This window comes from Bombus terrestris, chromosome 11, assembly GCF_910591885.1.
Source record: "Bombus terrestris chromosome 11, iyBomTerr1.2, whole genome shotgun sequence".
NCBI classification, from domain to species: domain Eukaryota; kingdom Metazoa; phylum Arthropoda; class Insecta; order Hymenoptera; family Apidae; genus Bombus; species Bombus terrestris.
Window position 1 is genome coordinate 1,813,931 of NC_063279.1, and position 27,036 is coordinate 1,840,966.

At 39.1% G+C, this 27,036-nt stretch overlaps 1 protein-coding gene across 2 annotated transcripts in view; it reads left to right on the top strand.

The window, feature by feature from the left end:
• Positions 1 to 3,187: 3,187 nt before the first annotated feature.
• Positions 3,188 to 27,036, top strand: part of LOC100648567 (zwei Ig domain protein zig-8) — a 99,722-nt gene continuing 75,873 nt past the window's right edge. The window contains exon 1 of one of the 2 annotated variants that reach the window (XM_003398655.4): positions 3,188 to 3,340. The gene's annotated coding sequence lies outside the window, so the exon portion shown is untranslated. The remainder of the gene's footprint in view (positions 3,341 to 27,036) is intronic. The other variant, XM_048410178.1, reaches the window with a different exon arrangement.

A 27,036-nucleotide genomic window follows, 5' to 3' on the forward strand; every position in this document is an offset into this window, starting at 1 on the left:
GTTTTCTGGGCATTTTCCTGTTATCTTTTAGAAATCTAAACTCTTGGATACTCGTCGAAAATAACAAGAAAAAATATCTTGACTATTTCACAGTGCTGAATAATATATCGATAGCTTGAAAATGTTAAAGTAGCCTTAAATCAAAATTATGATCAAACTTTCTTCATCTTTGCTATTCGAACGAGGCCAGGTAAGAAAATACGCATGATATATTCATGAATAATATTAACAGTCTCGTTATCGTGATCAAGCGTTTTCATTTTTAACGCGGTACACAATAATCGCCGATGAAAACAGGTTACGCTATCGCGAATTTATGAGATTTACAAGGGTGTATAAATCTTTTATCAACTTGGACTAAAGTGGATTTCTAAGTCGTGAAGAGGGGTAAAAGCTTTTCGAGCAAAGCTTCGTTCGAATTCGCGAAACGCGAACAACTACCGTCTAATGTTTTCGTTTGTCACGCAGCCAGACATAGAAAAAAGTTTATGGCGCAATATTTATAGAAATGTATCTTAGTTTCCCGTGTTTAAAAAAGCATCTACGATCGAAAACTTGAACGAATAAACGATTCGTTATAATTTTGTGTGCTAAATGCGAAGTCTAGCCAGTAAAAATAAACCACAGTGATTTTGATAGCAATAAAATTGCCTATCTTTCAAAGAATACTATAATACAACGTGATGATAGGCAAATGAAATAAAATCGAAACAGAGCAAGACTATAGCTATGGAAATCGTATGTGACACGGTGTTGCAGAGGGGATTAAACGATGCTTAATTACAGCAAACTCGATACCGGTAAGACCTAAACCAATGTTTTGTTACAAACTAGGAAATCTGTATTCTACGGGTACTGCCACGTTCCAACTGATCAGTCCGCTGTTCTAGGCATTTCATTAATATGCAGTTCGATTTTGACGTATCGTGCCCTTAATAATTGATACGCGTCAAAAAAAAAAGGACTTTGTATTTCAACGTGGAATAGGCGTATCGATACCAAAGGTTATGGCGAATATAATTTTCCGCGAATATTTATAAAGTATAATGTTCTATGTATGAATAAAAGATAGAAAATATGTATCGTCGATTTTAAACGTTTACGTTTTACTGCACGCGCGATACGATGTTTTATCAGGCAGAATATACGACCGGATGAAAATCGTTAATTCGTTCCATCGTTCAGTGAAAGCTTATAGATGTCTATCGCGATTCTAAATCGCATACCGTGTCGAAGCTAACGTTTAACGTTTCTTAATAAACTCCGTGTACACCACATGCGTAGGTAAATCGATATAAGGAAGAAACTGCGACGGAATTTCAATTCCCCTTGGAAAAACGGTCGCGTACGCACGACGGTGATTTTCCTAACATCGATACGATAAAGTGATACAACGTGAATGGTTTTCTCGTTATAAATAAAAATCCAATCTCGAAACAAACGCGGCATGCGCGCGGAGCAGAGCGAAGATAAAAATCGCGACGAATCTTCTGCTTCCCTTGCTTCTGCGCCCCGGCTTCGTCTGAAAATTTCTATATCGATCGAAGGACTTTAAACGAGTTTTTAAACGGATAGGCAAGCTCAACAGCTGCCAGAGGATCGAATACGCGCGAGTGTGTCACGATCGCGCAACACCACGGACGTACCATGGAGAATAATTAGAAAAAGAGCAAGACGCGCAGAACGCGGGAGAAGAAGAAAAGACGCGGATCGGAGAAGCGTGGAGAAGCCTTGTCGCAGGTCGACGACCCGAAAACGTCCAGCGACGATTCGATCGCGAGATTAATCCGTCGAATGTAATTGGAAGGTCGCAAGCATGTCACAAGCTCGGAGATTTACGAGCACGTGTGTCCCACACAAGTGATTCGTGCTTTTGTTTTTGTAGAGAGAATGCTAGCCGTATACGACGAAAAAGACTATTTCGGGGTCGAAGGAACCACCGCGAAATTCCGACGAATAATAACACGCGAGCGATACATTCAACCGGGATCGATCATCAATCTTCGTCAGCTTCGAATGTTCCTTTCGTTGGATCATCCCTGGCAAATATGCAGGAGATCGAGCGAGATTTGCGAGAGTTTCGTCGCGATTAAACGACCGGTGATATTTCATTTCGACTGATAGATAAAACCAACGATCGGAATCGTTTTCCCGTTTCCCGTTATGCTGCAAGCCTCTAACTTTTGTAATTCGCGCTTTGAACGCTTTCGCTTTGACTGTTTGCGATACGAGTTGCTTCCAGCAAAGGATCTAATTTCAATTAACGCTTTCGCTATCGGCATCCCTTTTTTCCGTTCGATGTTCATCGCAACGACAGCATTCGCTTACGCGAACTGATTTTTCCACGCTATTTTACGACGTTCCTGCGTTAGCTATCTAATAGACGTAGAAATGAGTTGCTTCCGACGAATTTATTTTTATTTCACCAAAAAATCGGGAAGAAGCTTGTCGCTATGCCTGGTATACACAATTGTGGTTTGTGAAAATTGAAAACACATAGCCATTCTATATTTCATTACGAAAGCATTTCCAAACGGAGAAATTCGAGTGGTTCGCTGTGGTCGCCCATTCGCGTAAGAATTCTACGACGCGAAATGCAGTGAAACGATTCTTTTAAACGAATGTTAATGACTCCAAGGGAAAACAAGATAAATCGCGCTTCTTATTTTCAGCGTGGAAGCAGATTTAAGGCTCGATACGTTGCCGATCTTACGTTATCAAAATTGCCTGTATATTTAGCTCTTTCTCATCTCCAAAATTTTCAAAACGTCGCTGGTAGCAACAAATTTTTGAGATAGTCTCTTCGTAAAGCTAAGTTCGACGCTTGGACAAAGTATCGATTTTAACAAAGCAGAAACGTAGCTAGCAAAAAATAGAAACAAGAAGAGGGAAGAAAGAATTACACGTGGCGTTATCGTAAATTCCTGTAGGTTGCCGCAATGAATGCAAGTTGCATCTGGAAACGGATTACCATGGCCGCAACGACAAAGCCCACTTTTATTTGTAGTTTCCAACGTTGGCGCGTTGATCATCGGGACGATATCAAGTTGCTGGATCGGGTGTTGCGGCTTGGAAAGCTCCAGCTTACGAAGATTTTCCAGGACAATGAGGGCTTCGTAGGATCACCGCTTACGGCGTTGTAGTCGCCGGATCCATCGGAAGCACGTGGTGGTGGCAGAGGTCGCTTCTAAGACTTGCGAGCTTTCAAACTGCGAGCAGTCAGTCGCCAGCCGACCGAGCTGCACGAGTCGTGAGTTATGTCGTCGTGTTTTGTCGCAGCAGATATCGTCCTCGTGATACCGTGACAGCTTTTGAAACCGCGAACTGTGCATCGTTGTCGGTAAGTTTAGCAACAAAAGTAAAACTTTATTCGTTGAATTGCTTGAAATTTGTCGGACGATTAAATTAAAATAATTTTGGTTGCACGAGAATCACTTCGTGACGGGAAAAATGTTACATTTCGTGTCTAGTTGGGCGGAGAGATTTGTATTTTTCAGCGGCTTATCCGCAATTTGCTGGATGTGTTCGAGCTAAACGTTTACGCGTAGAAATCGCCGGAATTAAAATTACACAGAGAAACGATCGACTTCCTCTTTTGTAAATTAGCGCGACGGATGTCATTCGACCAACTTTTGGGAAAGTTTCCAACTTTTCGTATGGAGAACTTGTTTGCGCGGGAAAGTCGAGAGATTTTAAAGATAGCCATGCCCTGTCGTATTCGTTTAGAAAGTTTTAACTCTGACGGAAGAATCGAAAGACTGAAGCTTCAGCGAACTTTCTTTTCGCGACTTACCCTTTCCACGCGATGCAAGTTTCTTTTTTTCTTCGTGAAACCATATTGATAAATAGAAATTCCGTGTTATCGGGTGCATAATAATATCGAAGAATTTATTGATTTCACCGTCATCCGTTCCGACAATATATAATCTCATCGTATCGACAGCGTCTAAAGAATTCTACGAAGAATCAGCAGCGATAAACTAATTGCTGTCACACGCACGATCTTCTAAATATCTGACGATAATTTAACCAGCCAAGGACACGGTGTCGTAGCTAAAAATGTGAAATTCTTGCATGTGGCCCGCTTCGATGGCCAGAGACAATAGTTCAGCCGTCTAGATCTTCGAGTCTCGTTTGGCTGCCACAAGGAGACTCCGGTACCTCTCGTTACAATCGCAGTTTACATTCAACATGTATACGATGATATTCGTGCGGCGACCGTGCATCTTTCGCGGGGAGATCGATACGCGGCTCGAGTCCCTAGCGGTGACTAATTACGTGACTTCTTTTTGTTCGCGCGACGCTCGTTATGCGGTAGCTAATTAGTTTCCTGAACGGTGTCTGGGAGAAGAAAAAAGAAATGCTCGGGACATCTTAACTCGTGATAATTATGACGTATGTGGTGTCAGAGAGCTGGAGATTGAGAAAGCGGCGGAAAGACGCGGTGCGCGGCGAACGTTGACGCGGTTCATGAGCACGCGCCAACTTAAATAGAAACCTCGAAAACTCGTCTAACGACCGGTCGTCTCATCAAACACTTCAGCAAGCCTTATCAAAGGGTATGCGAGGCCAGCTACGACGCTATTCAATAACAACGCAGCTGGGCGCTCGTGAATTTAATCCTTCCGTGCCAATCGCGATATTTCGAATAAAAGTGACGGCGGAAACGTGGTCTGAAGATCGCGCGCGTACTAGGAGGCGCAGCAACTTTGCTCGCTAGATCTTCACAATAATTTCCTTCGCGCGATAAAGAAAGTTTCGATTGTCCTGATCGGGTCGTCCCGGCGCAGCTTCAACCGACTGCTTGGCAAAGTTGCAACGATTGTTTGATTTCGATTTTCCTTTTTGTTTGTTTTTGCTTGCTCCTTGCTTTTGTTCCGTGGGATTGAATACGCCTGCGACTTGCGTCGTTACGTTAGCGCGGATCTTGTTAGCGCGAAGAACTGCGACGGTACAGCGGATGAAATTGCAAACGTCGTTCGGAGAATAATTGATGATTTTTGAAGCGTGGCGTTAAGTTTGCAAGAATTACCTTTCACCTTTCGTAGCCACTCGATTTCCATTTACAATCTCTTATCGTTAACGTCAACCGTATATAAGTTAATGTTCGTAGTATTTTAGTCCAATAGTTCACATCTTAAAACGTACGCAGCAACGATGAGCAAAAATGACGCGTGACTTTGTAAATGACGGAAGAACGAAAAATAATTACGTAGCTTCGGAAACGTTTAATCAATTTTTTGTATCCTTTTATTTTCCTGTGTTCCGCGTTCTAATAATTTCATCTTATTTGGTTCGAGGTTAAGAAAATTTGTCGTACGATGTTGATGGATAAGTTTGTGCAGTTTGATATGAAAGTGAAGTTTAATGTTTCTCGTTACTTACAGTGTATGTGCCATTTACTTTCGGTATGCGCAATATGCACAAATATCCAGCTAGGAACGAACATTACGCTAATATATTTGATACATCTCTCAAAGCTTTCTTTTTGTCGTAAAAACCAACGGGCTATAATTCTTCTGGTTATTCGTATTTTTCGGTAGTAGATCTTCGACATTTTATTGGACCTTTATTCTCTCGTAGATTCGCTTTTAAAGGACTCGTACAAAGAATAATTTATTCCATATTAACCTGGAAATATGAATTACGCTATTGCAAAGACTGCGGTATTAAACACGAGCTTTCATGCCTAAAACATTATGGTTTTCACGGTGTGAACGGAAAATTCCGTTAAAAAATTATTCTAACTCGTAAGACGCATGAAACCTTTTCCACGGCTTTCTTATAGAACTTTGTTATTTATTGGATTGGCGACTAAATGATTGCAGATTTTGTCGATACCACCAAATGACACAATCCGCGATCACTTAGTCGCCGACCCAATATATCCTACCGGAAATATGCAAAAGAACGTGATCGGTACGAAAGACAAACATGTCGTTAAGAATGGTCTGTGAGCACAAACCATAGAAGTCTGTTGCAAGCTACTAGGCTGGGTCGTTCGATAATCCATACAAATTTTCATATAGCTGATATCGAATTCGGATATCCTGATTATCCGCGCGAATTCGCGGCCTAAAAATTACCGCTCGTCGAGGCTCGAAAAATCTAGAAATAGAGAGAGAGACAGAGAGCGAGAGAGGGGCACTTAGGTTCGATAGAATGGCCGCAATTTGAAAACCATCTCATTAAAATTCCTTTTTTTTTCCGACGAACAAAAGGCATTTTTCATTACGTGTTCGATACGTGCACGGTGTGGAAATTGAATCTTCGTCTAAAACGTCGTACGTTCGCTCGGGATTACCATAGAATTAGAGTTCGATAGACTTCGACAAAGTTTCAGAAAAACAAGGCCAGCAATTTCCTCCTCCGCCGGATAAAATGCCGGCGCTCTCTTCCGTTTATAAAGGTTTTCGCGACGTTCGAGAACATCCACAAACAGAATTCAATTCACCCTTCAGAAGCAATTTGTCGCATAAACACGGAACCGGAAATAGAGAAGATCGGAGATGGGTCGGCGATGACCCCGCTTTCTGTCCCTGGGCAAATGTAAATCGCCACCACGTTGCAACGAACCGCCAACCATTCGGCATTTTCTTAACGTTCCTGACAGGATGTCGCGCCTTTGCCAGATTCCCAGTATGCAGAATGCTAATTGTTCCTTTAACAAAGGCTGCAAGCTCGCGCCGTTCCGCTTCCATGCTTGTCCATTCCAGGTTACCAACGACCTGAGAATAGCTTCTGCGTCGAGAGTCGCTTCTCCTTGGCTCCTCTCGTATCCTTTCGTGGCAATTTGCACGTGAGATATTTCGTCCGCGAACGATCCACGCGTTATTCCATGGTCTAATTTATCGAAGAATCGAAGAATATTCTTTTACATGGTATATTCAAATAATATCGTCAGACTACGAATTTTTATGCGTTTATGTGCGTTTAAAGGTTGAAAAACGCACAGAATGCGCGTAATATGGCAAAATATGCGAAATATGCAACGCGTAGTGTACTTGTTACGATATTCGGTGTGGAAGACAAACTTTTGTCTGGATTTCATTTTTTTTTAATTATATTCGTAAAAAAATGTGAACTCGCGCAAATTCTATTGCATAAATTCCACGCTCTAATTGTGATCAACAAACGAGAGACGCGTCTAATTCCTTTTGATACATATATATATATATAAATCGTTACTATGAAAAAATATAAGAATACAATAAAATTGAATGAAATATTGGATAGAAATATGCCCTTTTGTCCCGTGTATCTTTTGTTCAAAAATTCTTTGATATTCTATTTGGAACGGTACAATGGAAAACTTACAGAATCCGCGTAATTTTCCCGTGCGTGATTAAACTTACAACGATTCCGCGATCAAAGTCCGCATGTAATATTAATAGAGTTTTTATAATAAGCCGCTAATAGTGTATGTAGTTTTTGAAAATATTCCACCAACTTTCGCATCGTTAAAATTGCAAAATATGTTATAATAGAGGACGAAGAATTTTTTAAACGTTCAGGAATTATAAAGTTAAATTATGTTAAAGAACGTTTCGCAGGACTATTAATTACAAAAATAAAAAGGTGGTAAGATTGAGCTATATTTCTGCTAACAGCCGCTGACTTGCAGCTTTCCGCGTTTAGCATATGAAGACGATAAAATACTACATATACGTATACATGTACATGCATATACATGTACATATACAAATAGAGAGAGCACAGGGCAGTTAACATTGTTACTGAAATGGCATCCTGAATTTTTCAAACAAATTTCCTAGAAAATGGAATTTCTTACCGAGTAATTAAACTTTCCATATAAATCAGTCAGGTAAAATTATCTAATTAGAAACATCTAATTAGAAAGTGGATTATAAAAAAAAAACTACTACGTAAATGTAATAATTCAGGCATAGAAATTCGGAGGATCGAGATATCTAAATTTCACAGGTCTCGAGTGCTCCCGCAAGTGATCGATCGATTCGAGCCATTATCTCCAAGTTTATTACCCCTAAAATTATAGTTCACACGCTTTACGTCGAAATTTTATGTCAATTTCTTCGATCGATCATGAATGCGATCGATAATCTCATTGCACACGTGAAATTCTCAAGTACGCGGCTCGAACGATCGGCAAATCGAAACGATAGGAACGAAGGAAGTCAGATTCCTTTGCGTCGATCATCCGAGTTTCAACTATATCTTTCTTCCTTTTTCGCCGCATCCTTTCGAAGGAAGTCGAGAAATTTGAATGTCACGTGCCGTTCTGAAAAATGATGGCGCGGTGAACCGGTCGATCCTTTGACACGCGAGCCTCGCGTTTCATCTGGAACGCGACGCTGATTTCAATAAGACTTTATGAGTTTTATGGCCGAGGTGGCAAGATCAAAGTGCCAGAGGAATTTCTGAAACCGAGTTTTCTCGGACCAAGCGAAGAATTACGTCTGGAAACGTCTGCAATACGCTGCAGAGGTTCGATAGGTTCGATCAGCTGAAGCACACACGTGGCGGTAGACAGTGAACGGACGCGTTATTTCGATAATCGATTCCACGCGCCATGTCGAATAATGGTTTACACGATCGGTGATCCATCTTACTCCAGTCTAGCATGTAAACGACTCGGTACAGCGAACGGAGCTCGTAAGCCGTCCGTTCAATTTCCATCGAACCTGTACATCGGCAGGAATAGAGTCGAGCTTGACAAACGTGTCAACGTGAACGGCGCAATCCAACCTGACGATTTCCCTCCACGTAGAATCACGTGGAATCCATGATCGTATCGACCGAGATACCGATACCGATACGAATTTCGATCATCGGACACGTTACTTTATTGATCGAATAATTAAACGTCGGGCCCCCCTGCCCGATTTAGGTCACCGGTGAGAAGCATCGAAGTAATCGATATTACGAGCCAACGGATCAGCATTAAATCGTTTAAGATTACTGGGATATTTTGTGCTATTAATCCTCGGTCAGAGGTCCTTGTAATTTCTCATTTGCTATCCCCTACATTCTTAAAGTTATGCCAGGTATTTCATAATTGTGTTCACCGTCTCTTTTTCGAGTGAAGTATGAAGTCTTTGCATAATAAATTTCGCTCTCGAATGATTTAGAATTTAGGTAATTTAAGAAGGAATCAACGTTAATTTGAAACCACGAATGATAAAATATCGGACAAGGTAGACTTTTGATTATCAAAATACCGATTTTAAGAGAACCATCGTCCATCGGGACGTCGATTAATGAAAAACTTGAAAATGGTCCTGTGTAAGGAAAATCGGAAACGAGGATTGCGGAAGGTTATCGTTAAAGAAGCTTTACGGTATTTTATACTTTTTTATATTCGGGGCTTTCCACGAGATGTTAAAATGAAGCTCATATAACGCAGCATAGAGTTACATAAACATTTGCCTTAGCTTTTTTTTATTCACTTTAACAAACTCGCGAGAATGTTTTTCATTTTAAACGAACTGTTTGTTGGCCTCGAAATCTCATTTGCTTGTTTGAAAATGAGCGAGAAATGGCGGAGTAGTACAGAAAGGAAATAAACATGTTGCAAATTGCTTATTTTAAACGACTTTAACCTATCGATATTTTTGTTAAAATATTAAAACGATTAAAAATATACGGAGATTTTATACAAGGTGTTCACGAGACTCGATTAATTTAGAGTTCGTTAATAAATAATATTGTGACTAATTACGTTGGTGTTTTCGAACGAATCGTCCAGCTTCCGGGGAATTATATGAGTTTTTAGGTATCGAAGTTTTAAAGTACGTAAAGGATGGACAGAAAATGCTGCTGACGAACTTAAAAAAGTTAAATTACTGGAACAGGTAAAGAGCGCAAGGTATAGGAAAATTGCTTCTATAGAGGAATTTTACGGGAAATCGGTACAAAATATCAGTAAAATAGTACGAATATAAAAGTATATTTTAACGATGGTTCCGCTGAAATTTTAAATACTTAAAAATGTTTAGTATTTCCTCGTACTTTACACATTAGTTCGTGAAAATTATCTGGACGCTCGATATCGCATTCTGGAAATCACTTTCGGTACAAATGTATTCGTATAACATATATAACACGTATAACATGCCAAATCCTGTTTCATCAGCAAATTACAAAATGCACGTTTTAAATCTTTTCTCATTTTTATTCGGATACCAAAGCTTTCCACCCCACCGACCACTAAAGTTTCAAACTTTTATCAATTTCATTTTCAATTTCCATTAATCGCAACACTGTTTATGTAACGTTTGTTTAAACACGCAAAGTACAGAAACTAGATCGTAGAACTGTTTTAATGCCAAATATCGGGCTTGCTATTAGGTTGTCCGAAAAGGGTCTTTCTTCCGCAAACGTGTTTTTTACCACGGTGCACCTTTATGCAAACGTGAAACCGAGTCTGCGAAATGTCGCGGTGTTTATCTCGACAGAACAAAATGGATCGTACGTAATTCGACGAAATATAGAAATATAAAACAAAAGAACGTTGCGCGTCTATTATTTCCTTATAAAACGAAAGCTTTTCGGACAACTTAATATTATTCCGTTTTATGATATAAATACCAGGTGTTTTCGAGTTTACAACCCGCTTTAAATTTATTTTCTCCATTTAATAGTAGTCGTTTTAATCCAACTTCTTTATTTTAAGGCGTACTTAAAATACAGTGCAGGAAGCAAGCTTTTTTCTTCGTAGCATAATTTGTATCATTCTTGTTAACAGAGCACTGCTCTTGTTTTAATATTACATGCTGCAGCGTTGTCTACTCTTCAACGTTGAAATTAGTAGAATATAATTTCAGTATTTTGAAATAAATCCCGCGTAAAGTTTTAGACGAGTTTCGATCGGAACAGACAGTTGAATAAAATGAAAATAAAATGAAATCCTGTCTTAGTAAACGTTTTCAAATTGACGAAACACGATATAGGACCTAGGTATTACAATATTACGTTGAATATTCGGAAACGCGTATCTCAATCGCTATCGCATATTGTTGCGAACCAACAAGTAGTACAAGTCGAGCAATGATCAGACACAATGGTAATATTCATTTTCCAGCCGAATTCACTTCAAATTCATATTATTCGTACACTTTCGCGATAATTACCAACACGTTGTTCCGTTATCGATCAATCGAAATATTATTTACGTTGCAATATTCTGCGTTTTATGCAAAATGTCAACTTTCCTGTATTTCTTAACGTCTTTGATTCGGTTTATTCAGATTTCACGGTTCTTGTTAATTTTGCCAAAAGCCATTGACAGAACAATGATACGCGTGAATAAAATAAAGAAAACCGCTTTGCAAGCGATCAAAGCAGTCGAATGCAATCAATTGGAATTGGTTGTGATGGGTTGCTTACTTCCAAATGATATATCGAGTAGGCTTTGATTGGCGTTACCTTGATCATCTTCTAATCTATCGTTGGCTCGTACACAGCCATCAATCGATCTGTTACGTGGTTTGGTATAATGAACGCTTTTGATACTGTTTATCGACGACCAGCGTTCCACTTCAACGTCGATACCCTAACAGTTAAATACCATAGCAAATATATGTTGCGATAATGGCGCTATTAATTGTCCGAATATGCTATTGGGGACTAGATATATGTACTAAATTAATACCAAGCTGCGGATGTATTTCAAATCCGTAAAATAAATGCTACCATACATCGTGTTTCACCTTATTTCTCTTTATCATATTTTTCCCAACGACGTTCTATACTCGCCAAATTGCATAATGGAAACGGAAGTACAATTCTTCCATTCTTTGCTCCAGTATGCTAAATTGAAATCGAAAAAATACAGTCGATATATCTCTTTTCAAATGCTGCATTTATGCATGTGCATGGCTCAATCAAAAAAAAAAAAAAAAAAGAGGTGAAATTTCACGGAGATACCTTTACTCGATTTATTTTCGTTATTTTCATTTGTTCAACTACTATTACGAATACAATGTATTTTACAAAAATATTGCCAATATTCATTAAAACATAATTGAGGGAAAACTGGGAATGCTGAAATAATTTTGTTACGAGTGTTGCAATTCTGCGTAATAAATATCCAATTATATTACCCAAATTTAAACATAAAACGCGTGTGAACACGTATGTAGAAACTCCTCAACTGTTTCGTTGTAATCTCACGCGAAATATGTTACGTTAACATTTCATTAAAAACACTCTATGGCCAATAATGTACGATCGTTTGCACCGAAGAGTCTGTAAAATTTTTCAACGACATCGTCGTTAACCTGCATCCACGCAAAACTAAAATTTCTCATTTTCAATTAAGAACGCATTCGGTCAAAGATTTCGCTATGTATTCCTGTCGACAAAGAAACAAACTGTATATTCTTGCGAAGACAATTTGCGCCATCCTTGGCAACACACGTTTCTTATTTCCTCCGTTCTATAGATTCCCGGAGGTGCCAAAAAATGCCACGGGCCACGTGTGTAAAGCAATACACCTTCGAGTTATAGGAAGGTGAACGAAACGTTCTTCCCACCATGAAATTGCGTTAAACCTTAACGTATTCCGTTCGAGAAGCGAGAAAATATATCGCGGAAGGCACTTCACTTTTTTCAGCCTTTTTCTTTATATTCGCGCGATAACCCGAGCCAATGTTTCATCATCCGTAGGAAGTCGGTCTGCCAATAAACTATTTCTGTCCGCCGTGCCGGCGTAAGATTAACTTCACGTGCTACGTTAACACTGGAATACGTCAATGGCATTTAGAAATAACGATAGGACTGGAAAAAGGCTAGCGTGTTCTTCCTGAGCGTTTTTCGTTTCCCGCGAGTTTCTATCGTAACCAAATTGTACCGAAAAATGGTTGGTTCCTCATAAACAACGTATTGGGTTGGCAACTAAACGATTGCGGATTTTGTCAATAAGTGGCCAACCCAATATCACGATCAATGTGCGAACAGTGCTTTTGAAAATCGTGTTTTAGAGGAGGATTCGTCTAATACGTAATTACGAATTCTATTCCGCATTTACAGTAACGCAGAAAAAGATTGTCAAATTATTTTATAAGCGTGTTAAATTTTCTATTAAATATTTTGAAATATCGTATCGGCAGCAGTAACCTATACTGGGATATATAGATATTATATTGGTTCGTTACTCTCGTCAAATATAATTTCATTTTGCAAGATTATGGTGCCCTTTCGTGTCATTTATCTCTCAAATTTATTAATTTCGTCTACTATTGCGTATCTAACGAAGGTGATGGCCATCTTCTTACACGTGACTCGAGTATTTTGCCTTTCGCATCTCGTGATACAAATATGTGTCACGTACTACTGAAACTCGTGTTACTTGAAATTTACGTAGAACAGTGTCTCGTGTTCATCGCCGTACGTTTAATTCTGAGTTATTACTGTACGTAAGTGTAGCAATGCCTTATGATGAAAGCGTACGAAGGAGCAAGATGAAGATTTATTGTCCTTATCAGTCTCGAAATAACATTCACCGATGACTAATATGCCTTAGATTTATGTTATTTCCCTGCTATATAGGTTAAGTAGGGAATTACATACTTACGTGTTTGCTAAAACGAGAGATTTTAAATTAACGTGGCACACTTAACGGTAGAACTATCGACGATCTCCCATGATAATTCAAATTTACGTGGCGCGAGGAAAATAATCGAGTACGTTCGCTGAACGATGAATTTTTGCACATTTATGAGAAATTCAAGGGTGGAGAAATGTATACTCGGTACGCAAAGATGTACATAAAATATCCAAAATACCCATAGTACCTGTTACAGTATTTGGTAAATTAAACGAATGTTAAAACCCTGTCTAGGTCCTATTCTTCTAGTTGCGTTCATAAAAACGTGAATTTACGTAGATATCCGGAGTCTGATAACCACGTTTTTATTTTGGTGAAAAAGTACCGATTTCGTCAAAAGTGATAATATTTTGGCGAAGAAATCTGTTACGACCGTTGGCGGAGAGACGCGTCAGCGAGAGGCGTGAATTCTCGCTACGATTCTGATAATCGATGCCGCGAATTAGTCGTTCCCCTGTTTCGATTAGGATAACGGAGATAGTTTAAATGATTTTAACACTGAATTAACAGGATTAATATAAACTTGTACATTTAACAATATTTAAAATTATAATGAACACGTCACAAGTGATTTAACGATGATACAATTAGTTTGTTATAGTAATTCGACCCAATTTTATGATATTTCTCGATGTATTTGTCACGTAAAATAAAAAAGAGGTAGCTCAGACGAGGAGAAAAAATAAAATGTAGAAAAATACAAAAGAGAATTTATTTCTTGAACTCTGAATTTACACTGACTGCGATTTCGTTCTGAGCTCCAGCCGTGACTTTCCAAGACCGAAGCTCTCGCAATTTGACTTTCGGTGGGATCTGTTCCTTTTTTCTTTGTTACCCCTCAATATCCCTACTGCATTGTAGGCGTATGCGATCGTTGCCACGCACCCCTTCTTCTAGAACATTCGGTGGAAGGACCGTTGGGATATCGATGACTGATTGGGTACTTCGGCGATATGCATTGTCGCCAAGGCCGCCACATCTTTATCTCCATCATCGGTCCATCGGATTTGAAGGGTGCCGGTCGTGACATATTCGTTAGACTGAGCGACCTGGATTTTATTCGTCTGAATCTCTCGACACATTCCGTTTGAATCCTCAAATGATACTGACTGCCCTTCGAATTTTTCCTTTGTCTTCTCTGGGAGAAGACCCACACCGCGCTCGCGTCTCGCAACTGTTTACGCCTATGATCACGTATGCTACCTTTTTTGTGTAAAACAGCGGACTGAAGGCGAATCGATGTTTCTAGAACTCGCTGCTTGACGACAGCTATGCGCTTGTCACGACTGGCACACTTCAAATCCGATAGACCGATGACGGAGATAAAGATGTGGCGGCACTCGGCGACAATGTATATCGTTAAAGTACCTAATGAGCCATCGATATCCCAATAGTCCTTCTGCCGAATGTTCGAGAAGAAGGCGTGCGGGCAACGGTCGTGAACTCCTAACAAACGCGTGGATAGTGGAGATATTGAGGGATGGCAAAGGAAAAGGAAACAGATCCGATCGAAAGTCAAAAATTGTAAGAGCTTCGGTCTTGGAAAGTCAGGGCTGGAGTTCAGAAGCAAATTGTAATTAGTGTAAACCAAGTGTTAAAAAATAATTTCTCTTTTTAATTTTTTTATTTTCTATTTTTGTTTTCATCTTAGACTTCTTCTTCTTATTTTACGTCACACGCTTATCGCTACTTTGGATATATTTCGCCGGTCATGTAAGGCGATTTATCTGCGAGGCTGTAGTACCAAGGAAGACGGTTAGGAATCCGGTCTATGGTAAACCTCCGGGCGTAACAAAATCCTTAATAAGAACGAAAGAACTGACGCCGAAAGAAATTAATTTTGCCGATTTACAACGAGACAAATAAAAAGAAAATCCTACTTACGTTTCTGTTGATAGCCTCGGAAGAAGAGAATCGTAGAACGCAGAACGTTCGTAAAAATATCGTTGGCTACTTAAAGATGCAACTTCGCGCTTTATTCGTTTGATCGAACAATGAAATCATACGTGTAGGTGTTTCGCAAATGTGAAGTAGCAGTTTTCTTGCTGTAGGAACACGAACCGAGGCTCAATAATTCGAGGTCGCGTTAAAATTTTCACGAAGTTCAACGAAGCGATACCGCTTGCAAAACTTCGCTGCGGCAGACCGCGCGTCGGGGAGTTTCGGTGCATCTTTTATTACGTGGGGGAAATCAAAGACGTAAACAATTTATTTTCCTAGCCCGTGCATCTGCCACGGTGCGGATCTATGCATTCTGAATTCATCCGGCATATCTTTGACACGTACGACCGCCAAGTACCAGCGTTCGGTTGTTGAAGTTGCTATTGCTGACGCGTGATTTCATCGTACGTAGAGGGAAATTTCTGGCCAACGCGATGCTACGATACAAACGCGAAAAATGATACGCCTTAGGCCATGCGAAAAGAATAGCGCGTGCCTCTTGTTGCGTGTAGACGAAAAGCGAAGAGAAAGAGCAGCGCGAATATCGCGGCAAAAAAATGCATTTCCTCTATCTTCGTTTCTATTTGTTCGCTAATGGAAACTGGAGACGTTGAAAAATGTGTGCGAAAAGGATATTACGGAATATATACCGCGAAATTTACGCGTGAAATTATTTTAAAATTAATTTTATTTCCATCGTCTTAAAAGGAACGTTTTAAGAAAGAATTTGTTCTTCGTAGAATATGAATATGTAGAGCGATCGCAAAAAGTATTTGAGTTTCAAACGACGAGTAGTTTAACGCGTTAAAGACCGGATAACGATATAATCTCTATAACGCGATCCATCGAATCTGGCGATTAATTCTCGTCACAAAGCACAAGACAGAAAGTTGATCGGACGAAATCGTTCGTTGATGAAAAGCGTAGCTTTAAAGAGCGGAGTCGCGCGATTACAGGGCGAGGATCAACGTTCGAAATTGTAGCAAGCGCGTGGCTGTGAAATTTAACGCGGCCAGTTAACCCCGTTCAGACTCATTAATTATAGGCGTGGAGTTGCATTGGCCAGGGAGGCACGCGACACGCAGACAATCTAATTGAAAACAACAAACGTTAAACAGCCATTCGGGCTTGAAAAGATAACACGGCGTCGGTGCGGTTGTTGGCCAGAGTTGTCAACTGCAACCCTGTCAGCTTGCCGGGCAATGAGAGAGAAACTGTTGGTTAATTAGAATACCGTTTAGCCGATAATCAAAAGGGAAATTAACGATTACTTCGACGACGTTTAATCAATGGAAATTAGACCGGTAATAAATCGCGTAACGTTAAAAGCGGTGAAATACGTCTACCGTGAAACGACACGCTCCGAGACTTGGGATATTTTGCGGTGAAAACCCATAACGAGAATATATGGGACGTAAAAGCTGAACGTTGTGACTTATGGAAGCTATACTTTTATTAAACTCTGCGTTGACGACTTGGTTGGTTCGATCAACGATGATACGACATTTGCTTGGCATTCATTTGGATAAGTCAACGATCATATGACGTTTGCTTAGCGTTCGTTCGAATAAAACAACGATCACGCGATATTTGTTTAATAGCATCAATTTCAAAGTGGCCGAACGATACTCGAAACTCTTGAAAGCTGACAATTTATTCAAAGCATTCGTCTGTTTCAAATTGTTGCTTCGCGCGTTGCTTTTCGATACCCTGCGTGCTTTCCCGTCGAATCGTTTTTCACATTTTATTTTTTTCAACAAACACTTCTATATACGCATATACCGATTTTTCATGCGTTTAACCGAGATACCGTTGATTCGCGCATTTGTTCCGATTTTTCGTTTAATCATAGACCGTTCCGATTTTACATTAGTTTCCTCGTGTTCAAGTTTTACCTTTGGTTGAAACCAGAAATAAAATCATATGCTGATAATTATCGAGACCGTTTCGATTCTGTTAAATTATAGATTATTCGGTTATCTGTGACAACAGACGCGATATCGAAAATTGATATTTCCGCGGAAAACATTCGGAATATAACAATTTGCTAATAATATGCAAACTGTATTTTCCGTAACGTTCTATTGTCTTTATCGCAAATATTGTTACGAACGACCTAGTATCTCGTAATTAGTTTCTACCAATAATTAACTTTGAGGGCCGTATGACTTGCGATTAATCTATTCTACAGTACATAAATCTGTTCTTCTGATTATTAATCAGCGAAAAGCCTGAAGGTATATTTTCTATGTATTAAAAAGAATAGCGGAAGAGACAGACAGACAGACAGACAGACAGAGAGTATGCGTGTGTAAGCTTCATATTCACCTTTAGAGAAACAATAATATTTGCCTTTACATATAACAAACGCAACAGAAGCGATTCAGCGAAATTCATTTTTTCGCTCTTGTCAAAATTTTCGAGTGTTTTGGGACGACTAACGTATCAAAAGCTGTCGGTAGAAAAAAAGCCATAGTTTTGAAGTATTGAATTGAATTCTGAAATCGAAGTTTGTCTGAGCCCGTAGAATTTTATTCAAAAACTTTGCTGAATAATGTATTTTAGAACAAAGTATGCCTGATCGATTCTATTGGCAAAAAACTGTTAAATTTATATCGTTTACAAGCTGAAACAAAGATCAACGATGTTTAAACTTCGTATGTGTCTTGCTATGAATAAGTCCATGGCGCGTTGAATATCTTTTCACGCGTGATCTACACAGAGTGGCGTTGTTTGGCCAAACATAATCCAGCGGAATAAAAGTGCTGCTCTTACCGCGATACAAAATAGAGAGAAGCCTTGCAGAAGGCGACTGATGAACTACAGTCCCTCGAAATGAAAACTGCACACTCATCAGGATCAAGCCGTGGCTGGCCGTGTGTACGTGTGTGTCGGATTAAAAAAATAAATAGGCTTTCGGCGGAGCCAATAGAAGAGATCGAAATTACTTGCAAGCCAGCGATATCGAAGCAAGGCGAGTGGAAAGGTCAAAAGAAAAATGATCGAACGTAGCGAAGTAGAACGCTGGCGTTTTACAAACGTTGTTTACCTTCAATTTCAGCCGAGCTGATATGCAACACACAATTGGAAATAGTTCTCATGAAAATTTAAATTTATCGGACCTCTGATACAAGAATGCATGACCCTTTTTCCTCCTTTTCTTTTATCGTTACGCACACCAAGCGAGCGATATACCCAGCCGTGTACATATACACGCGGAAACGGATTTCAACGAAACTTCAAACAAGGAAACGTGCAACATAAATTTACTCAGCGAAAAGAACAATGAGTAGATTCTTCTTAGCGTTTTACCGAATGCAAGCGTATCTGACGCGGAAAATGGAATATATTAGCAATAATTTTCGAGATACTTCTTAATAGCAAGGGAAATGTAAATGTTCTTCCAATCGGATGGTTTTTAGATCGTGGTATTTATGGGTAGAAATAAAATTTAAAAAATTTAATTTAAAAAAAGTGACGCGTATTATTACGAATCGAAATTCTCGATAACGATAAACCGATTAAAAATATTAGATCAGCAAAGCAATGCATTAAGATAGTACCAGTTAGAATATTTGATTTAAAAAAAAAATTGAAAAATTAATTTTATATTACGTATTTGTGTAAATAAGCGAATAACCTACTAACTCAGGCGTGATTTGATCATTTGACTCGCGTTGATACAATTTTTCAATGTCCCTGACATATTCCGCATACACCCGTCGACAAAATGATACGTGTAAAGCAGTGATTATGCATTTACACTGTGCCACCACCTTCGTCTACCTATTTTTATAACAAGTGTTGTAACAAAGTATCGATTCTCGGGTAAATAGGAGGACGTTACAATCTTCCAGGTAATTTACATTAATGCGCTTAGCTGCAAAATCTTGTTACCGCGTTGACATGATCATGTCTATGAAGTTATCTTGTCTATGTAAGGAACAATTCGCAAACTTCCACGATACTTTATGATATCAAAGTGGCGCACTAAACACACTCGCGTTTCGACTGATCGATACTTTCGCAGATGCTTAAGATTCGTAAAAGCTTCTTGATTTTTATTGAACAAGTTGCATAGTACGTTACAACGTTAATGTCCATTCGTTCGTTCGTTTTCTGCTCATTTTTAGATTTACGCGACACAAATTAATTATGCTCGTTATCGGATCGTCGATAAATTATTACTCGAGTCATCGGTTATCGAACACACTCGTGTAAGATTCGAGAAACCTTTCCGCTAACAAAAAGATTCTAATTTATATTCGCTTTCCGCGTTCCGGTAATCCATTCATTACATGTTCGTGGATAATTCTATATGCGTTTAAGCGTGATACATGGTCCGTATTGCATCGTTCGTGAAAAATCCTCTCGCTAGACTTGAGTCATATTTCTTGTTTAACACGCGTGCCTTAGTCACGCTTGTTTAACTTGCACACATGTTGGCTATAGCATGCAGATACGTAATGCCAGAGAGTGAGAGAATTATCCGAGACTTTGCGGCTATAAGAAGTCTATCGGTGATGACTCTAACTGAAGATGCATAGTTTCATGAGAAGCGACATGACACTCTTGATTTAATTACGTACGAAGAGAAGCTTAATAATATTTGTATACTTTACTAGAATGTTGTTACCGTGGCTGATGCTAAATATTTAAAAAAAAAAGGAAACCACGTCGACCATGTTAGAAGTTTCATTAGAGAAGAAGAAGAAGAAGAAATAGTATAACAACTGAAAGATATCTAAGAAAAATCATTCGTGACCCCAGTTATATTCAAGAAAAATGGCGGTATGCCGTGCGCCGGTATTACCTGTAATAGAGACGTTTTTTCTCAATGGAACGGAAAAGGTGTCCGTGAAAAATATATGAACGAAAAGCGGGAGGAAAATTATAGTTTGGCCGTACACTGTATGCTGCTATTTATACTTTCCTTCCCAACTTCCTGAATATATCATCGTAGAAGCTGAGTATACTTTTTAACGTTAATAAAACGTAGATATGCAAAGTACTTTACAACAATATTAATTTAACGATTCGCAGCAACAAGGAGGTATGTAGCTGCGATATTTGAATCGTGTTTAGCGAGAGAAAGACAACGGTGTAGGTTCCACGTTCAGAAACACAAAAGTTTATTTCATTAAATTTACTAAAAATTACTAGAAAAACAACGATGTAGGTTCCACGTTGAGAAACACGAAAGTTTATTATTACGAATATTGGTTGACTGCGAATTTGTAGGACGTGTGAAAAAATATTTGAATTTTAATTAATTTCCGTTGATTTACCCGAATTACTAAAAATGGAGCTGCCTCCCTATTACAGCGACTTCTTCGACTAATATCATTCCATGTATCAAGCATCATGTCGAGGAAAATATTAGGTTGGTACGATCGCTAGTTCCTACATGCAAAGTTGATACGACTTCTAACGACGTTCTTTTGTTTTCACGTCTGCCACGTGTTAATTATCTGAGTGTATCCGGTGTGTTCGTTTGGCTGTACACGGTGGTGAAATACAGAATATAAAAACTGAATCTGTGTGAATCAATTAAATATCGAGCTCCAAAACCTATTTAATAACACATCAAATACCATTACCTACCGCATTTTATTTTGCATACGGAAGAACGTATCTTACAAATTTCATTGATATCGACGTACATATGTCGTCGTAACTAAATTCAGGCGGCTGTTACATGTACAAAGCGAAATTACTCGGAACATTAACCTCGACAAACATATGTATGAAGGTCGATGAAATCGGTGAGGTTTATTGAAAAAATATAATTCACTTCAGAAATTCATCGAAACCTGAGAATCATAATTCTTCGTTTCGCGTGTGCCGTGTTATCGCAAACTACGATATCTCGTCGTAATTCCTTCTCGTAATCCAGCGCGAAAACATTTATCCATCAAACAGAATTTGCCCTTCGAAGATGCCACACGATGGATTCCATTCGATCATATTGCTAATCAATCGGTCCAAGGTCCTTTACATAATTCCAATAAAAAGGGAAAAAGCGATCGGTAGTGCTTTTTCCTCTTTTGCAAGGTAAAAATGGCTCGCGCGTTGTGGTTGGCGTGTACTCGGTGATCCCTGCTATAAATTCGCTGGATTACGAACTGCTAGGTGATGGCGTTGGTGAATGTTGGCGCAAGGTTTCGCCTCGCCACCTCTCGCTGGTTAGTTTCAGGAAATACGGGCTGGGCACACTTTGTCTTCGGTTAAATGACACCGGAATTGACCGGAGCCAACCTTTTAAAGCAGTATCCGATAAACGAAACTCGAACGAACAAAGGTGCATAGCAAGGCCCCGAACGATCGGCCACAATGAGAAGGCAACGGTAAAAATCGTTGCTGCTTTTTGCCTTTGTGCCCTCGGCTCGTTGTTTCCTTTCATTCCATGCCGTTTTGTTTAGAAGGTTTCACGAGTTTAATATTTACGCATGAAACGTTTCCCAAGCGCTTTTATACGTTCCGCTGCGCCGTTTAACAGAGCTGCAAAGAACGCGATAACTCGACCGGCTAAACCAGAAGTTGTAGCCGAACTTTGATAATGACTTTGTTTTAAAACTCGCGCGCCACAGTTGATGAATATTAGGTGTTATTGGAAGCGCGATGGAGTACTCGCCGTCAACTTTTCCTTTACCATTTTCTTCTCTATCAATCTTTTCTCTTTCATTGTCTTCGTCTGCTAAGAATCGAAATTTCCTCGCTGCGTATATTACTTTGCAATTATTTTTATTTCTATAGTTCATCGAGTATCAGAAACGTTACTTTAATAGCCTTTTTACGCAGATCGAAACACTCTGTCGCTACGTTTTACTCGGACTTATTACGTCTACGATTTCGATCAAAAGCCTATTTTCGCTTGTTCCATGTTTCACATCGTCGCGAAATTTTCTGATTGCGTGAGACGCGGTACAAAGAGGTCTTACGACGCCTCTACGTCGTAAAATTGTTACCGTTCGATTTTCCAAGACGTTATATCGTTAGACGCTCGATTTTCCCACGCACGAAATTATGATCGAACGATCGAATTACAGTGGCACGAGGTAAATGGCGTGCAAGACTCGTTCCTTCATCACGAAGTATCGTGAGATGTATAATTCGGAAACCAACTGACAATTTCACGCTGGCACACGTACGCAGAAAGACGAAACGATATCGAACCCATCGATATCGCTTGTCGCGGTCTCGTTTCCGAATTATGAAATTCGAAACCCGATGCAGGGTAGTTGGTTAACCGTATGCAATCGTTATAATCAAGAACGGTGAAGGCTGGTAGCTCTTCGTGTAGCCATTTAGGATCGTTGTATGGGCGCACACCGAAACCCGACTCAAAGTTACGGTCTGCTGTTAATAATTACATTAAATAGACATGCAGAGACCGTACCTCGCGCTTCCCTTGGGCCACCCTCCTGGAATTGAGTTTTTAATTAAACGCGCACCGCTCATCGGTCAGCTCGCGGTCTGGATTAACGAATTTATTGGAAAATCGTGTTATCCTGCGCGCGTCAATGCTCTCTAATTAGGCTGTAGCCTTAGAGTGTCTGAATTTTGTCACGCAGATTTTCAGATTTTGGATTAAACTCTGACAACACTGTGCATTTGGGGTTTAATAAATTCCTATCGAAGGTCAATGAAACAAGGAGATCTCGCTTTTCCAAGCAATACGAATTGTTGAAGTAACTACTTCAAGAAAAACTCCACATCTTTATTTATGTATATCCGTGATCTAGAGACTGCCATTACGCAGAAATATTCTAAATAAGAAGCGCTGCATATTGTACCCTTGAGTATACATTATGTTTTGGGTTGCAAGGTCTGGGAACAAAGGAACTAATAAACAAATTTCTATTTATATTCCCTGTAGCCTTTAGCCCAAGCTATAAGGTTAACTTTTTTGGTAATGTCCTTCTGCTATAAATATATGAACGTGCCCCCTATCATTTCATTGTTCGATAACACTAACAGAGTAAGAATGTGAATCAGCATAAACTTGTACTCATACCTTTAATTATTTCAATATACCTTTCTATTACAAATTCATCCTCTCGTTCTTCAATCAGTCAACCTAAACCTCAACGCGAATAAACTCTAATTATTTTCCCTTTTTGGCAGCTATTTTTTTATAGAAGGTTGTTTTAAACAAATGATTGCTTAGTACTGTAAAAACCATAGAATATTCTATAAAGTTTCTCCATGGAATATATGTCGACGTTTCTCGTAATCTAAACGTTAAATGTACGTAAACGTGAATCTCCGATAGGAAAACTTTAGAATCATACAGTTCTAGGATGAAAACGTAGGAATAAAACGAAATGTAATGAAAAATGAACGATAAAACCTACATATTAGAAATATTATCGACAAACAAGCAGATATAACAGTCTTGTAATAATTAATTATTAAAATTATCGAATGAAAGATCAAGGTGAAGACGACGATGGTGACGGAGGAGATGATATAGAATAAAATCCTCTGCAAGCTGCCAATTTGTATCGCGTGACTGTGGAAAGAATCGGTAATCCGTGCACGTAGCACGAAATGCATCCTGAAATTGTAGCACAGTGGTCTGTGGTTCGAGTTGGGGCATTCTCGATAGACCGTCGGTGAATGGGTGCATCGCAAATGTCCATTTTTATTATTTTGTTCGACCATCTGACCGAAGTGGCTCGATATCGCGATGTACTTACACGCCGAGAAGATACGTTCCCGATGCTAGCGGAACATGAAAGGGAATTTTTACGAGCAATCTCGGATCGTGCATAAAAGCAATATATTTCTGTGTACTTACGCGTTCTATGAGAAATCGACTACAGAGTGCTACGGGCAATGCTGAATAAATTGAATTATTTGCCAGACAGAAGTCTCTTATATCGATAGGCAAATGTTACTTTTAATACTTTTATTGGAAATATCGACAACTTGAGAATATTACCTGCAGCAGCACATGAGCTACAGAACAATTTCAATCATGTTGTTGTTTTGCCTCAGAGTATCAACATCGTTAGAACAATGTAATAATAAATAAACTCCGGGTAAAACAATGCCGCCGCTATGTGCAACCATCAAACAAAGTGGAATTTAAATTTTCCGGTACTCCCCCGACCAATATAAATAAACGAACGCGATCGTAAGCTGACCAGCTTTTCACTCTCAATCTCGAGCGAGTTTATCAACGAATCAGTCAGTTCCGAGCGTCTTAGCGAACATTCTCTGTATTTATTAATTATTTTAAAATATATTTGACGGTTTCAACATCGAGTTATCTCGTCGTTTAAACAACAACTCAACCAACCATCCTCTATATATCTATATTTTGGTGCCTAATGTCCATTGAAATTTAACATCTATTTCCAGTCACGTGGAATAATTATTTTTCCTCTTCGAAGAAGATGTCACAAGTCAGCATTCTCGTTCGTCGTTCGCAAGACACAAGTTACAAAAGCTAGAGAGATCCGCTTGAAAGAAAAATCCGCGAGCAACGAGCTGTTTCGCTCTTTCTTCCGAAACGAACGTGCCAAATTTATGTCCGACATCGGTGAACAGCAGCAGAGCAGCAGTAGTTCCGTGCAATCTGGCGCCATGAAAATCAGTTGGCCAAACACACGGTTTAAATGACCGTAATGCGCGTCCAGCTGTCCGCGAGATTCAATTAAACGAATGTCGGAATGCATGCCGCGAAACGATTGTTTCGAAGGCGGGGCGGGCGTCCTATCGTCGCGCGTGATCACGTTTAACGGAACAAGGGTAGAAAGAATCCTGTTCATTTGCATTCATCGACGAGTTTGCAGTCACGAGACGCATATTGGAATGGCAAAAGCGGATCGTGTAGCTTGCAGCCCGAGCATCGTCATTAGCGCCGTGAACACGTACATTATAGATTTCTGTTTAACAAGATCTTTGTTGTGCGCGTTTAAAATAGAAATTCACGCGGCAAACTTCTTCCCACTAAATAAAATAGGTTTGTTATAGATACGCGCGAGGCAAAGAGCGCGTTTCAAGGCGAAGAATCTAGACAAGCCAATAATTAGTTGTTTCGACGTTAACGCGTTGATCGTCGAACAAATTTGCTTTGCCTTGCTCACACAGATAAAATGCAGTTCCTTGTTCGAGTCTCTCAAAAGTCAAACTGATCGATTCACTTTCTGTGAAGCTCTCAATTTCGCGAATCAAACAGGCGATTAGAAGCACGAACAAATTTTAGAAAATAATATTCATAATTGTATTAAGTTATAAAGTTGATCGGCATAACTTCTAAAAGTGGCGTTTTAAACGTCACGTTATTGGTTCTAACAAAAACAAAATTGCCGGAATTGTTGAAAGCATCGGAATAGACCGAGTTCCTCGTATTGTTCTACATAAGTGCAGAATATCCCTAAAATTTTAGAACGTGATAAAAGTTATTTGTAATACGGTTTGATTTGCCATAGAATATCGATTGACAGGAAACAGGTCGATCTATTTTATGCGTGGAGCATGATGAGGATAAAATTTGCAAGTACTGGCTATTATAATCAATATTCATACGTATGCATATTGAATGAGCAGCTATAAATTGCAAAAGATGCTACGAGAAAAATTCGGAAATTTTATAAAAATGCACAATTTGCAAGATGCTTTCGCGTAGTAAAATATGATATAACGTAATGTCAAATATTCTTTGCTATCCTTTCGAACCAACGACTGCAATTTTCTAAGATCGAAGAATACCGTGTTTTTGCGATACATCTGATTTATCTGCCGATACAACAATACGATGAACAATTATACGCACAATACGCATGAAATTTAGTACTTACTCTTAATTAAATTAAATTAAATTAAATTAAATTAAATTAAATTTAATTTAATTTAATTAAAACGAGGATATGAAAATAATTAGCGAAAACCAATGCAGGACAAATATCATGAAAATAATATTGTGAAATATCGACAGGCGATGATTTAATAAATGTGCAAAATTAATTTGCCACAGCTACATTTAATAAAACATCTTTCATCGTGCGAATCGCAATTGGACTGCAATTAAAAATAACAACAGATAAACAGATTAAGCGACTCGAGCGAAGAAAATATATCTTAGTCGTATCAAAGTCAATAAATATGAGAGAATAATGCTCTAACGAAGCGAATAATAAAAAGGAACCAAACAAAATTATCAACTTGAAGCTTCTTGCTACGAGCTCACAGTTCAATCAGAATCTACTTATTTCAGATCGTTATTTCACAAAGGATTTTAAGACTTGGTATCGCGTTAAAAAGCAAGGAGGAACAGGAATTACGTGACTTTGATATTTCCTTTGCATTTCTGGCCGCAGAAAAAACGAAGGTATTTCCATTACAGAGCTGCCTTCGTGAAAGCAAACATTGGCGTGTACATTAGGAAGAGAAAAGCTAAGTATTGTTCCATTTTCACCTCGTCATGGTAACAATGCCAGAGTGTTGCATTTTTAATTGCCTTTTATTTACCTTTCCCTTCAAAGTTCACCAGGTAG